At 40.0% G+C, this 16,808-nt stretch overlaps 1 long non-coding RNA gene across 1 annotated transcript in view; it reads left to right on the top strand.

Annotated features, from left to right (window-relative positions):
- The first annotated feature begins 3,010 nt into the window (after positions 1-3,010).
- LOC106936779 (uncharacterized) overlaps positions 3,011-16,808 on the top strand; it is a 44,314-nt gene continuing 30,516 nt past the window's right edge. The window contains exon 1 of the long non-coding RNA XR_001422217.1: positions 3,011-3,030. This is a non-coding gene — a long non-coding RNA (uncharacterized LOC106936779). The remainder of the gene's footprint in view (positions 3,031-16,808) is intronic.

Genomic DNA, 16,808 nt, shown 5'->3' on the forward strand with positions numbered 1-16,808 from the left:
TAGATAGATAGATAGATAGATAGATAGATAGATAGATAGATAGATAGATAGATTCGGAAAAGTTCAGATTGATCTCAGCACTGTGATCTACACTCTGGATTCAAGCTAATTAACCTTCAAACAAAGGGTGGAGTCTCAGAGAAAGGGTATCTGTTTGGAATGTGTGTGTGGGGGTGTGTGTGTGTGTGTGTGGGTGTGTGTGTGTGTGAGTGTGAGAAGAGAGAGAAGTGTGAGTGTTGAAGAGATAAATGGCTGACATGACTGGGTGGGGAAAACAAACAAGGCAAAGGTTAATCATGCTGACAGCCTTCATCAGCTGTTTTCTTATTGTACGGTCAGAACAGATCCTGGTGAACAGAGTGAATTATACGTGAATGGTGCCTTATCAGGCCCTAAGGCACAGGCAGCAGCTCCAGTAATCAGGTATTGATCCTGTTCTTCTGTCATCCCACAGTGTAGATTTATTTTATATACGTGTGTGTGCAGAGTTCTGTCATTAGACTTACTGGTACATTAGGTGTTAGGTTCTATTTAAAGTAGTTTTAAAGATGTAGGCAGCAATATGCTTTAAGAGTCTTGTGTCATTTCTAACATCTCTTGCTGGCTGAAAGTAAAATAGTAATGTTCGCTTGAAGGACTCACACCAACACTTTAAACTGCATTCAATTCCACTTGAGAAAGCAGGTAAGAGAACATCATTTAAATCCTGTGATATTTTCACATCCCTTCACTGCAAAACACAGTCTTAACAAGTGTTTTTGTCTAGTTTCCAGTATAAATACAATAAAACACATGAAATAAGACAAAACCAACTTACAAGTTACTTTTCCGCAAGAAATTGGAGCTTGTTTTAAATCTATAATTTAATGTTGATGAAAAAGTACTTGTTCCATTGGCAGATTATTTAAAAAAATATTTTTCTCATAAGTGAATCAATATGCCAATGAAACTTGTACTTTTTCATCAATATTAAGAAAATGGTGGCTTTTTCTTGAAACCACAGAATCTACCCATCAGAACACCTTCCAGGAAGGAGGGCTGTCCGTAAAGAAGAAACAGATTGAGAAAGTCAGACCGGCGGTAAAATGTTTTCCACTTCACTGCCTGGCCTGTCATTAAACTGCAGAACGGTGCCATCTCCACCAATCAGGAAGGAGGAGGTCAACATTCAGCTCTAATTTGTATTCAGTATTTTTAGTTTTGCGTTGCTCCATCTTGTGCCTTTGAGGCCAATGAGAGCATGTTACACTATTCTCACTTCGAGAACGCTTCTCTATATTTGTGAGGACTGATGAAGCCGTAAAAAGGTCGTCACATTAATGGAGAACAGAGCCAGGAACATATGAAAGGCCGTAATGCTGTCGCTAAGCGATCAGTCCCAACCTGTGTGTGTGTGAGGGATGGTCTCTGAGCACGAGTGGGTCTGTACATCAGTCACATCACTGTGGTCGTTAACACTCATAATTTAGAATCTAGTTCATAACAAAGAGAGAAAAAGAATAAGTCCATCAGTTGGAACGCCTGGTGGGAAGAAAATAAGTGTTGGAATATCTGAAGGTGTTTGGGATGTGATGTGACAGATCCTCTCCTACGGCTCATCCCAAAGGTATTCACACCCCTTCCACCTTTTCCCATGTTGGTTAGATAACAACTGGAAAGTTCAATGAATTTTATGTGATGAACATATTACTGAGAAAAGGAGGAAAATGTTTTCAAAAATTATTTTACAAGTGTGGTATCTAAGTGTACTTCCTTTAGGGTCATTTCAGTCACGTGTCCTGATCTGTGTGGACCAACAGTGACTCTGATCTCTTATTGTTTTCACCTCCGTGTCTTTAGTCTGTCTCCATGGTGGCCCTGCCAGCTATTATCCCTCAGCTCCTCTGACGGCTGTTCTGTGTTCACTTAATGACTCTCATCTGTTCCTTCTATGTGTAATCACTCCCTCCCTGAGTATAAATTCTGTATCCACATCTATGCTCAGAGTTTTGCTCTTTGTTCTGCCTGCGTTTTAATAAACATTAAGATTCATCTGGATTCTATCTGTCTTCTGCTGATGTTTGGGAGAAATTCAAAAAGTGAACCTGGCGCTGCAGAGGTTTTGCACACCTGGATCGTTACATTTCTGTCTTTTATTTTTTACAAAACAGATCAACCATTGAGATTTGAGTGTCTGTTTGGGTTTTAGTTCAGACTGTGACGATGAATGACTGACCTGATGGCTTTAAAAGTCAGTCCTCAAAGATCGCCTGTCTTGCATGTTTTATATTTCCTTATGTTCCAACACACTGAAGTTAAGAGTGGTTCCGTTCACGTCTCTGCAGAATACTGATGAGAATTTTGTTTTGTTTAAAAAAGATTGCTCTTTTCTCCTATTTTTTATATTTTGCTAAGATAAATGTATTACTAAAAATTATCTAAACTGCGTTTAAAGTCAAATGTACAAAACATTGCATAAAATAGTTAATATTAGAACAGAACAGAACTATTCTTTAATGTCCCAAATTGGGAAAATTCAAGTGTAACAGCAGCATCAAGATATGTAAGTTCATACAAATGATCAAAAAAGGTTCAAAATATAGAAAAGGAAGATTTACAGTAATTATATTATACTGCACAAGAATATAAACTAAAAAAAAAAACACTGTGCAGTTATCAGAATAGCAATAGCATACTGTGATCTGATAGATGTGCAACTGAGCAAAGGAGAATTTTATCAAATTTTAAGTTAAAAAAATGCACAGTTTATTTGCCATGCATGCATGTTAAGAGAATTTAATCTGGTATTTTACGACAAAATACACTGAAGATTGTTATGTCACAAAATAAAATACAGGTCAAGCATGAATCATTTTTCCAAGCCGTTTTTTGAAGCAAGAAGATCCTGGGTTCTCTTTCTGATTTAGTTTTTCTTCCCATTGATGTATGAGGTTCTATCTAACGCTGGTCTTCTCCGGCTCCTGTATATGATCACATCTAATGAGCCTTGAAGAGCCTCACTGGCCTGTGAAGGCTGCTGTAAGGAAATGTGTACAGTCAGATTTTGAAAACGTCACGAGGAAAAATGTTGTTGTTGTACCAGAGAGGCTGCTGAGTTGAATAAAAATCAGCACAACAACACACAAGCACTGAAGGCATGATGCTGAATCTGTAACCTTCATCTCCTATGAACAAAGGTCTGACACGAAGCTGAGGTGGATGAAGACTGTCCAGTCTCAGCCGCCGTACAGAGACATGTGTGTTTTCTGGCTCTCTTTTATTATTCATGACATGCTGGAGGGCTGCTGGTCCACTCACATCGGCATGTTGTGTGTGGACCGGCAGCCCAACCTTACCTTTGACCCCGCATCGGTCAGACACACAGCCAGCAGTGAGTCCAGTCGTGATTCAGAGCTGTGCTCCTTGTGGATGTGTTGGGATGTCATCTGCAGCCTCAGCACATGTGCTGCCGCCATTTGTTGGGATAATAAAAATTATTGTTATGTGCTGCAGAGACACAATGTGCACACACCGACAAAACTGTTGGTGCTCCTCTGGGACTAAAAACCCCACGAATGACACTGAAATAATAAAAGGCAATAATGAATTTAGACTTACTGAAAATCCATCCATCCATTCATCCATCCATCCATCCATCCATCCATCCATCCATCTATCCATCCATCCATCCATCCATCCATCCATCCATCCATCCATCCATCCATCCATCCATTTTCTTACACCCTTGTCCCTTAGTGGGGTCGGGAGGTACTGGTGCCTATCTCCAGCTAACATTCCGGGCGAGAGGCGGGGTCACCCTGGAAAGGTCGCCAGTCTGTCGCAGGCCCTTACTGAAAATGAATCAGTGAAATTCCAGGAACTCAACATTTGTGGTACCCTTTCATAAAACAGCAATTCAATTAATGTCTCAGCAGCACACCGAGGTCCTGATCTGCTCATTTATCTGCCTGACCCTCGAAAGTGCTGACAGAGCTGGAAGACAGAGCGAAGCTGCCCGACCCCGACACATGACACAGGTAATGGATAGGAAGGAGGTATCTGTAGGCTCCACAGTAAAGCAAGAGAGAAGCAAACTAGAGAGATTATATAGACTACAAATGACTTCAGTGAGCCCAAACCCGCCTGGTCTGCACAGGACTTCCATCTGGATGCTGACACCCATCCTGTTCTGCTTCCTGCAGGTGCCAGCAGGTTTGTACATTATTACTGTTTTCTGTAATTGGAGTGCAGGTGCAGACAAAGGATTTAGTGGTGCGTCAAAAAGGAGCAGTTGATGATAAATCAGGATTGGCAGAACAGCAGCAGATTGTTGTCGAGCCTTTTTATGACAGAGTTGTTTGTCATCCGTTGACCACTAGTAGAAGCTGCAACGCCAGCAGGTCAAATGCATGCAAAAGGTGATGAAGTGCTGGCAGTACTGTCTGAACAGCAGGAGAGGGGAAAGGGGCACACTGGACACTTTTTACATCGGCAAGTTCTTCATACACTGAATTTCATCCATGTGGGAAACAGGGCATGTTGGGATGCAGCTCATTATATTTTTATTTTTACATGATTGGGGTTGTTCATAATCTAGATGTTGTGCTGACATGTAGCACCGAGTGTGAAGAAAAGTACTTTCTGGTAACTTTGTTCTACCCAACCATTTTTCAATATCCTTTGAGTTTTTTCCTGAGGACTCCAAACCTATGAGAAAATATCATTATTGTTTCACAATAAAACTACTTACATGATTTAAAAAGATGAGCTACTGCTGTGCTTTCATTCTCTGTACACAAAATATTTTAATAATAAATATTTCTGACAGAATCCTATAGATGCAGATCTGCCAGCCTTTACTTACATAGATCTGTTTATTACCATTCAGTGTTCTGGAGGCGACAGACATCCATCTCCAGCCTCTCACTCTCGGATCCCTCCTCCCCAGAAACATTGGAGTCACCGACTGAATAATATGGCTCAGAAAGACTTCTACTGAAAGGAAGTCTTTCAGTAGAAGCTCCCTCTTCTTCATCACTCCAAAACCACAGATAAATTGCTCACATCTTCGCTGAAACCCTCACAACCTCCTTCACTGTGTACTGAGGGCTGTTTAAGGTTTGACTTACCCTGATCACATCACAAGATGGCGCCGGGATATGACTCAGAAGGAAACCGCGATACTGTATTTATTCTGTGAGAAATATGTATCATGAAAAGCTTTTGAGTACTCAGTATGAAAGCACAGGAGTTCATCTGTTTAAGTCGTGTCAGTGGTTTAATCGTGTCAGTGACACTTTAAACATTTCTACAGATCTCCGCATCGGCTCTTCTTCAGTAACCTTTTCAAACGCAGCAGCTGCAGCTTGTGTTGCTGTTACTGCAGGTTATCAATGTGCTGAGCCTTAATCAATGGTGAACACAGCTTATCTCAGTGTCAGCAGCAGGAAAAGGACAAAACTGGATAAATTACAGTGACAGCTGGGAGGAAACGTGTCAGTTTGGCCCAGAGGAATATCAGAAGGAGAAGGCTGGGGGTAGACCGTTTCTGGGACCACCTGCACACAGGCAGAGATATTTCTACACACTAATATTTGCACATTTTTATAAAACATGGAGGTGTAGCAGGCTGTTATGACTACTACATGTTGTCATAAACAGAACAATGCTGGCAGCAGCCAGGCCAGCCGACAGCTTTGCCTCATGGTATTCTGGGAAATGAATTCATATTGACCATTTACAGACATGATTTATAGTACATTCTGTCTCATTCTTTCCTCTGTCTCCTTCTCCCTTCTTCTTTACTCCTCCCCCCACCTCCACTCCTCTATCTGTTTGTTCTGCTTGCTGGAACCAGTTCCAGAAGATATTGCTTCTGTAAAAAGCTATTTGAATAAAATAGGGAATTAAACAAATATATATTTTTTCAATACATTTTAAAGGTCTCAATTTACCACTGGTTGCCCTAATTAAATGAGGAAATCATAGTAAAATTTTAATAAAAACAAATATTTCACATTTCCATATAAACACGGAGCTGAGTGCGTGCGTGTGTGTGTGTGTGTGTGTGTGTGTGTGTGTGTGTGTGTGTGTGTGTGCCCTCCTTTTCTCCTGCAGGGTGAGTCAGGCAGGTGTAGCTCCAGCTGCAGGCCATCAGCCTGGATGTGCCTTTAAATAGGAGCTGGATTCCTCTGATAGACACCAGATGGTTCTCCAACATCTCGTGGTAACCTGACCCCATTGTTTCCTCAGTCAGAGTACCAACCTGCTTCCGGTACTGTCGTCCAGATTCCTCCAATTTTATTACAGTTTTCTCATTTATAAACATCAAGTTTGGGCCTTTGTAATATATTCAGTAGTGTCACTTATGACTTTCCATACATGCTAAGTGCTTCATTGAACAAGAACCACCTGCTTTGCTACTTCAAAATAAAAGTCCAAAGAGGAACCAGTTAATAAAAATAAATGCACAAAGATTTTGAATTCCTAACAGAGGTGAAGAAAAGATGCTGTTTGAAGGCTGTAATGATATTTTGGTGGGAAAATGTTCATAAAGCATTAAACATTTTGACGTTCCGTACACACCGTCCCCAGTTAATCAAAGAGCTCCCCAGTGGAGGACTGGTTTCCTACTGAGAATCTAAGGGTGCTTAAATATCCACACCCTGGCTGCTGCTGATCCTCAGTCTGACTTGGACGTCCTTCCAAAAATCCCGTCCTCCACAATCAATGTGTGCTTCACTCTCTGATATTAGGTCACCTTCAGCACCTCTCTCTCTCTCATTTGCCTCCTAGCCTACTTTCTCTTTACACCCCCACCCTGTCGTCACACATACACACCCACACACACACTTCAGCATCTCGTATTGGGACAGCTCACCGATGCTCATCCACAGCTCTGGCTGTTTTTCTTAAAACATGGAGTCACTTCATGTTGTAAAGTTAAGTAACTCCTAATTAAATCCATGTGGGTTGTTTCTTTTGTCCCTTAAAACATCTCATCAGTTAAAGCAGCAATTAATTCAATCAGCTAATTGAAAGTCATGACTGTGTGTCATCAAAGATCATGACAGAGATACATTTTTTTAAAAGTATTTCATCTGATTAACATCATTGCTAAAAACGATAAAGCCCACTTTCTGGAGAGAAGAAGATTGATTTACAGCAAAATGATGTTATGGGTTAGACCTTCACCAACTGGAACAGAGGAGAAAATGATCAAGGAGTTCCAGCTGAAACCAGGATTTTACTGAATGTAAAGATTCTCCCTGTCTGACATGAATTCAGACCAATTTTATTTACATCTTTGGGTCAGTTAGGATTTCAGCTCTGTTCTCCAGGAATGTTTTTTTCTAAAAGGGAAACGTTTTAAACTGTCTGTCAGTATCTTGTGTCTACACAGGAACTGTTTTAGAAGAACTAAAAGGCTTAAAAAAAAGAAAAAGGTTGTAGTGTGAAAGTTACTTTCTTGTATATTCATCTGGACCTAGAAAACTCCTCTAAAATGAACTATAACCCTAAAAGAGTCAAACATAACAACAATGATGGATTCCATGTTGATGGTGTTGCAGTCGAACACTTGAAGAACTTCTGCCACAGTTGCAAAGAGTTCTACTGAACATCCAGCTTTGTTGTTCACTGTTCTTGTGGACGCTCCCATCTTCTCCCATCTTTCTGCGTTAACCAGATTCCTCCCTGTAACCTGATTTATTCTGCATCACTTCTCTTTCTCAGACTCTTTCTGAGTCATGCTAAAACCCGTTGGCCTTTAGCCATCTTGTTTTACTGATGGTACGTTCATTGTCCCATGGGACTGAATGAGAAGTAGGTTCAGTATCTCCTCATCCTCCTCATCCTCCTCATCCTCGGTCTCATCTCCCCCTCCTGTTATCACCTCCGTTTTACACACAACATTAAGCAGGAAGACACTGTGTCTGCTTTGCAGTGATTACTGCACTGATGATGTCCCAGAGCAGCAGGGAGACTCATAAAAAATCACATTCAGACTCTACAGAGCAGCAGGAGACATGATCACAGCCAAATTCTGGTCAGTGTGACATGTCTCCACTTACAAACTCACAATTAAATCTACGCATCATGTCAGAGACATGGAGCAGGACGGGATGCTCTCTGCTTCACTTTCAGGTTTCAAAGGTGAAATGACATAAATCATTTCATTATGTGTCCAAACTGTTGATCTACCATCATTTACCGCAACCATCACATTAGATTCCTTTCATTATGACATGTGATAAAAGGTACTCTTTTAAAATAAAACACCATGATGATTCGACACATTAGAACAGAAAACCTCACATCTACCTTCAGTTTTAAACCTATTTACACATTTTGGAGATGTTCCTTCTTCCCAGTGAGTAATTCCATTCATAGGGAGTGGAGCATACATCCCCATGTTTAAAAAAACTTATTTTTTGCTTGTTTATGTTTGTTTATGTTTGATATTCCAGCTCCTTCGAAATTCTCTAATGACCCCAACAATCTGGTCCAAGTGGACCAGACATCCAAACCTGGCTGATAACTGACCACTGCTGCCAGGCTTCTCCAGCGCCCAGCGACCGCACACAACAGGAAGCTAAAATGATGATTGAAGCAGTCAGGAATCCTCCAGATCACAGCTTTGCAGACGTTGGCTAACAGGCCCCAGCTAGCATAGACAGATAGCGAGTCATAAACCCTATTTATTTATTAATCTATTTCAAACTGTTTTTCTTAACCAATGAAAGCAAGTAAAGTAGAATAAGAAAAAACATGTGAATATAAAACTAACAATGTAATAACCTTACCACTGCTTTTCAGTTTGAAAAGGAGTAAAAAGAAGTCAAAACTTATTTAATCTTACCAGTTACCAGGGTCTGGGTTCGATTACCGGCCCCGGGTCTTTCTGCATGGAGTTTGGATGTTCTCCCCGTGCATGGTGGGTTCTCTCTGGGTACTCTGGCTTCCTCCCACAGTCCAAAAACATGACTGTCAGGTTAATTAGTTTCTCTAAATTCTCCCTGGGTGTGAGTGTGTGTGTGCATGGTTATCTGTCCTGTCTGTTTCTGGCAACACAATCTGTTGCAATTGAACATTCGTATGAATACTATGTTTTTATTTAGATATTTCTGATAATTATATATCATTATACATAACGATATATATAACGACTCAGTAATTATCATTAATATCTAAATAAAACCATGGTTCTGTGCTAAAGAACCAATTAATAAATTACTTTACATACAAGCAAAACAACAAGAAATTGACTTTCATAACAGGACAAGCAAATTCACTGAACAACAACAACAACAACAATAATAATAATAATAATAATAATAATAATAATAATAATAATAATAATAATAATAATAATAATAATAATAGTTGTAAATAACAACTAACAGAATCAGAATAAGTGCCAAGTTTTTGGCAGTATAATATGTAATAAATCATCTTAGTTATTTAGCAAACAAATCAAATAAAAAACTATAATAACAATAATAACACTATTAGTAATGGTAATAGTAACACATCTTAAAGAAGGACAAGAGAAGCTCAACATATTTGTGTTAATCCTCTTCTTCCCTGCACATTGTATTGTAGTTTTGTATTTATTTTTAAACTGGTTTACTAACTGTTGATCATGAGTCAGTATTATTAACTTGTGAAAGATCAACCTGAGCTTTTATTGAAAAGCAGCCGTTGCTCCTCCTGTCCTTTGTGATCACAGTCATCGTTGTGTAAATCAGAGGAAACATTCAGACACAGATCAGTGTTTAGATAATCCATCCTCATCAATCTCACTCTTTAGACTCTGATGTTGCAGGAGAGGTGGGAGGTGCAGAGTGTTGTCATGGCCCTGAAAGAGCATCTAAATCTTTAATGATCTCTCTGTAACGGCTGAGCACTAGGAGCCAATGCCTGCTTGCTAGACTTGAGTCTATTTGTCAACTGGGTGTTTTTATAAAGACTCAGAAGAGGCTCTTTGTTCTGTTTCATAATCAAAAACATTTGTATTATGTTTTCATGCTGATTATGCAGACAAGTCGTGCTTCAAAGAAAAATAATGAAGTCTGGCTCTCTCACAGGTGTTAAGAGCTCCAGTAACCCAACATGAAAGCAGCCATGTTTCTTAGATCATAGAACATCTTCTGTCACATCCTTCCAGCAAATCTTCTGCTTCAGTCTGATGAAGAAATTACCAGAAATCAGAGAAGTTAAAGATACAGTTTTTTGAGCTTTGCATCATGTTAGAATGTTATTCCCTCCTCAAAAAAACATACCTGGAGTGTTGTCTTAATTGTTTCATGGATGTTTGAGAAATCATTTCATCTCCATGGCAACCATTCAGCTGTCCAAAACACTTGGTGGGACCTAGCACCACATTAGAGGACAAAGCTCCTCCTCAGAGCTGCAGATTCCAGGCGTCAGAGTTTCAGCCTCACAGAGCAGCAATCCCCCACAACTGCCCCACTCAGCTCCTTCAGACTAGCCAGCAGCNCTCAACATTTGTGGTACCCTTTCATAAAACAGCAATTCAATTAATGTCTCAGCAGCACACCGAGGTCCTGATCTGCTCATTTATCTGCCTGACCCTCGAAAGTGCTGACAGAGCTGGAAGACAGAGCGAAGCTGCCCGACCCCGACACATGACACAGGTAATGGATAGGAAGGAGGTATCTGTAGGCTCCACAGTAAAGCAAGAGAGAAGCAAACTAGAGAGATTATATAGACTACAAATGACTTCAGTGAGCCCAAACCCGCCTGGTCTGCACAGGACTTCCATCTGGATGCTGACACCCATCCTGTTCTGCTTCCTGCAGGTGCCAGCAGGTTTGTACATTATTACTGTTTTCTGTAATTGGAGTGCAGGTGCAGACAAAGGATTTAGTGGTGCGTCAAAAAGGAGCAGTTGATGATAAATCAGGATTGGCAGAACAGCAGCAGATTGTTGTCGAGCCTTTTTATGACAGAGTTGTTTGTCATCCGTTGACCACTAGTAGAAGCTGCAACGCCAGCAGGTCAAATGCATGCAAAAGGTGATGAAGTGCTGGCAGTACTGTCTGAACAGCAGGAGAGGGGAAAGGGGCACACTGGACACTTTTTACATCGGCAAGTTCTTCATACACTGAATTTCATCCATGTGGGAAACAGGGCATGTTGGGATGCAGCTCATTATATTTTTATTTTTACATGATTGGGGTTGTTCATAATCTAGATGTTGTGCTGACATGTAGCACCGAGTGTGAAGAAAAGTACTTTCTGGTAACTTTGTTCTACCCAACCATTTTTCAATATCCTTTGAGTTTTTTCCTGAGGACTCCAAACCTATGAGAAAATATCATTATTGTTTCACAATAAAACTACTTACATGATTTAAAAAGATGAGCTACTGCTGTGCTTTCATTCTCTGTACACAAAATATTTTAATAATAAATATTTCTGACAGAATCCTATAGATGCAGATCTGCCAGCCTTTACTTACATAGATCTGTTTATTACCATTCAGTGTTCTGGAGGCGACAGACATCCATCTCCAGCCTCTCACTCTCGGATCCCTCCTCCCCAGAAACATTGGAGTCACCGACTGAATAATATGGCTCAGAAAGACTTCTACTGAAAGGAAGTCTTTCAGTAGAAGCTCCCTCTTCTTCATCACTCCAAAACCACAGATAAATTGCTCACATCTTCGCTGAAACCCTCACAACCTCCTTCACTGTGTACTGAGGGCTGTTTAAGGTTTGACTTACCCTGATCACATCACAAGATGGCGCCGGGATATGACTCAGAAGGAAACCGCGATACTGTATTTATTCTGTGAGAAATATGTATCATGAAAAGCTTTTGAGTACTCAGTATGAAAGCACAGGAGTTCATCTGTTTAAGTCGTGTCAGTGGTTTAATCGTGTCAGTGACACTTTAAACATTTCTACAGATCTCCGCATCGGCTCTTCTTCAGTAACCTTTTCAAACGCAGCAGCTGCAGCTTGTGTTGCTGTTACTGCAGGTTATCAATGTGCTGAGCCTTAATCAATGGTGAACACAGCTTATCTCAGTGTCAGCAGCAGGAAAAGGACAAAACTGGATAAATTACAGTGACAGCTGGGAGGAAACGTGTCAGTTTGGCCCAGAGGAATATCAGAAGGAGAAGGCTGGGGGTAGACCGTTTCTGGGACCACCTGCACACAGGCAGAGATATTTCTACACACTAATATTTGCACATTTTTATAAAACATGGAGGTGTAGCAGGCTGTTATGACTACTACATGTTGTCATAAACAGAACAATGCTGGCAGCAGCCAGGCCAGCCGACAGCTTTGCCTCATGGTATTCTGGGAAATGAATTCATATTGACCATTTACAGACATGATTTATAGTACATTCTGTCTCATTCTTTCCTCTGTCTCCTTCTCCCTTCTTCTTTACTCCTCCCCCCACCTCCACTCCTCTATCTGTTTGTTCTGCTTGCTGGAACCAGTTCCAGAAGATATTGCTTCTGTAAAAAGCTATTTGAATAAAATAGGGAATTAAACAAATATATATTTTTTCAATACATTTTAAAGGTCTCAATTTACCACTGGTTGCCCTAATTAAATGAGGAAATCATAGTAAAATTTTAATAAAAACAAATATTTCACATTTCCATATAAACACGGAGCTGAGTGCGTGCGTGTGTGTGTGTGTGTGTGTGTGTGTGTGTGTGTGTGTGTGTGTGTGTGTGTGCCCTCCTTTTCTCCTGCAGGGTGAGTCAGGCAGGTGTAGCTCCAGCTGCAGGCCATCAGCCTGGATGTGCCTTTAAATAGGAGCTGGATTCCTCTGATAGACACCAGATGGTTCTCCAACATCTCGTGGTAACCTGACCCCATTGTTTCCTCAGTCAGAGTACCAACCTGCTTCCGGTACTGTCGTCCAGATTCCTCCAATTTTATTACAGTTTTCTCATTTATAAACATCAAGTTTGGGCCTTTGTAATATATTCAGTAGTGTCACTTATGACTTTCCATACATGCTAAGTGCTTCATTGAACAAGAACCACCTGCTTTGCTACTTCAAAATAAAAGTCCAAAGAGGAACCAGTTAATAAAAATAAATGCACAAAGATTTTGAATTCCTAACAGAGGTGAAGAAAAGATGCTGTTTGAAGGCTGTAATGATATTTTGGTGGGAAAATGTTCATAAAGCATTAAACATTTTGACGTTCCGTACACACCGTCCCCAGTTAATCAAAGAGCTCCCCAGTGGAGGACTGGTTTCCTACTGAGAATCTAAGGGTGCTTAAATATCCACACCCTGGCTGCTGCTGATCCTCAGTCTGACTTGGACGTCCTTCCAAAAATCCCGTCCTCCACAATCAATGTGTGCTTCACTCTCTGATATTAGGTCACCTTCAGCACCTCTCTCTCTCTCATTTGCCTCCTAGCCTACTTTCTCTTTACACCCCCACCCTGTCGTCACACATACACACCCACACACACACTTCAGCATCTCGTATTGGGACAGCTCACCGATGCTCATCCACAGCTCTGGCTGTTTTTCTTAAAACATGGAGTCACTTCATGTTGTAAAGTTAAGTAACTCCTAATTAAATCCATGTGGGTTGTTTCTTTTGTCCCTTAAAACATCTCATCAGTTAAAGCAGCAATTAATTCAATCAGCTAATTGAAAGTCATGACTGTGTGTCATCAAAGATCATGACAGAGATACATTTTTTTAAAAGTATTTCATCTGATTAACATCATTGCTAAAAACGATAAAGCCCACTTTCTGGAGAGAAGAAGATTGATTTACAGCAAAATGATGTTATGGGTTAGACCTTCACCAACTGGAACAGAGGAGAAAATGATCAAGGAGTTCCAGCTGAAACCAGGATTTTACTGAATGTAAAGATTCTCCCTGTCTGACATGAATTCAGACCAATTTTATTTACATCTTTGGGTCAGTTAGGATTTCAGCTCTGTTCTCCAGGAATGTTTTTTTCTAAAAGGGAAACGTTTTAAACTGTCTGTCAGTATCTTGTGTCTACACAGGAACTGTTTTAGAAGAACTAAAAGGCTTAAAAAAAAGAAAAAGGTTGTAGTGTGAAAGTTACTTTCTTGTATATTCATCTGGACCTAGAAAACTCCTCTAAAATGAACTATAACCCTAAAAGAGTCAAACATAACAACAATGATGGATTCCATGTTGATGGTGTTGCAGTCGAACACTTGAAGAACTTCTGCCACAGTTGCAAAGAGTTCTACTGAACATCCAGCTTTGTTGTTCACTGTTCTTGTGGACGCTCCCATCTTCTCCCATCTTTCTGCGTTAACCAGATTCCTCCCTGTAACCTGATTTATTCTGCATCACTTCTCTTTCTCAGACTCTTTCTGAGTCATGCTAAAACCCGTTGGCCTTTAGCCATCTTGTTTTACTGATGGTACGTTCATTGTCCCATGGGACTGAATGAGAAGTAGGTTCAGTATCTCCTCATCCTCCTCATCCTCCTCATCCTCGGTCTCATCTCCCCCTCCTGTTATCACCTCCGTTTTACACACAACATTAAGCAGGAAGACACTGTGTCTGCTTTGCAGTGATTACTGCACTGATGATGTCCCAGAGCAGCAGGGAGACTCATAAAAAATCACATTCAGACTCTACAGAGCAGCAGGAGACATGATCACAGCCAAATTCTGGTCAGTGTGACATGTCTCCACTTACAAACTCACAATTAAATCTACGCATCATGTCAGAGACATGGAGCAGGACGGGATGCTCTCTGCTTCACTTTCAGGTTTCAAAGGTGAAATGACATAAATCATTTCATTATGTGTCCAAACTGTTGATCTACCATCATTTACCGCAACCATCACATTAGATTCCTTTCATTATGACATGTGATAAAAGGTACTCTTTTAAAATAAAACACCATGATGATTCGACACATTAGAACAGAAAACCTCACATCTACCTTCAGTTTTAAACCTATTTACACATTTTGGAGATGTTCCTTCTTCCCAGTGAGTAATTCCATTCATAGGGAGTGGAGCATACATCCCCATGTTTAAAGAAACTTATTTTTTGCTTGTTTATGTTTGTTTATGTTTGATATTCCAGCTCCTTCGAAATTCTCTAATGACCCCAACAATCTGGTCCAAGTGGACCAGACATCCAAACCTGGCTGATAACTGACCACTGCTGCCAGGCTTCTCCAGCGCCCAGCGACCGCACACAACAGGAAGCTAAAATGATGATTGAAGCAGTCAGGAATCCTCCAGATCACAGCTTTGCAGACGTTGGCTAACAGGCCCCAGCTAGCATAGACAGATAGCGAGTCATAAACCCTATTTATTTATTAATCTATTTCAAACTGTTTTTCTTAACCAATGAAAGCAAGTAAAGTAGAATAAGAAAAAACATGTGAATATAAAACTAACAATGTAATAACCTTACCACTGCTTTTCAGTTTGAAAAGGAGTAAAAAGAAGTCAAAACTTATTTAATCTTACCAGTTACCAGGTTCTGGGTTCGATTCCCGGCCCCGGGTCTTTCTGCATGGAGTTTGGATGTTCTCCCCGTGCATGGTGGGTTCTCTCTGGGTACTCTGGCTTCCTCCCACAGTCCAAAAACATGACTGTCAGGTTAATTAGTTTCTCTAAAGTCTCCCTGGGTGTGAGTGTGTGTGGGCATGGTTATCTGTCCTGTCTGTTTCTGGCAACACAATCTGTTGCAATTGAACATTCGTATGAATACTATGTTTTTATTTAGATATTTCTGATAATTATATATCATTATACATAACGATATATATAACGACTCAGTAATTATCATTAATATCTAAATAAAACCATGGTTCTGTGCTAAAGAACCAATTAATAAATTACTTTACATACAAGCAAAACAACAAGAAATTGACTTTCATAACAGGACAAGCAAATTCACTGAACAACAACAACAACAACAATAATAATAATAATAATAATAATAATAATAATAATAATAATAATAATAATAATAATAATAATAATAGTTGTAAATAACAACTAACAGAATCAGAATAAGTGCCAAGTTTTTGGCAGTATAATATGTAATAAATCATCTTAGTTATTTAGCAAACAAATCAAATAAAAAACTATAATAACAATAATAACACTATTAGTAATGGTAATAGTAACACATCTTAAAGAAGGACAAGAGAAGCTCAACATATTTGTGTTAATCCTCTTCTTCCCTGCACATTGTATTGTAGTTTTGTATTTATTTTTAAACTGGTTTACTAACTGTTGATCATGAGTCAGTATTATTAACTTGTGAAAGATCAACCTGAGCTTTTATTGAAAAGCAGCCGTTGCTCCTCCTGTCCTTTGTGATCACAGTCATCGTTGTGTAAATCAGAGGAAACATTCAGACACAGATCAGTGTTTAGATAATCCATCCTCATCAATCTCACTCTTTAGACTCTGATGTTGCAGGAGAGGTGGGAGGTGCAGAGTGTTGTCATGGCCCTGAAAGAGCATCTAAATCTTTAATGATCTCTCTGTAACGGCTGAGCACTAGGAGCCAATGCCTGCTTGCTAGACTTGAGTCTATTTGTCAACTGGGTGTTTTTATAAAGACTCAGAAGAGGCTCTTTGTTCTGTTTCATAATCAAAAACATTTGTATTATGTTTTCATGCTGATTATGCAGACAAGTCGTGCTTCAAAGAAAAATAATGAAGTCTGGCTCTCTCACAGGTGTTAAGAGCTCCAGTAACCCAACATGAAAGCAGCCATGTTTCTTAGATCATAGAACATCTTCTGTCACATCCTTCCAGCAAATCTTCTGCTTCAGTCTGATGAAGAAATTACCAGAA

The sequence above is a fragment of the Poecilia latipinna genome, unplaced genomic scaffold (genome assembly GCF_001443285.1).
Source record: "Poecilia latipinna isolate Pla-1442-1.1 unplaced genomic scaffold, P_latipinna-1.0 Scaffold2214, whole genome shotgun sequence".
Lineage (NCBI taxonomy): Eukaryota > Metazoa > Chordata > Actinopteri > Cyprinodontiformes > Poeciliidae > Poecilia > Poecilia latipinna.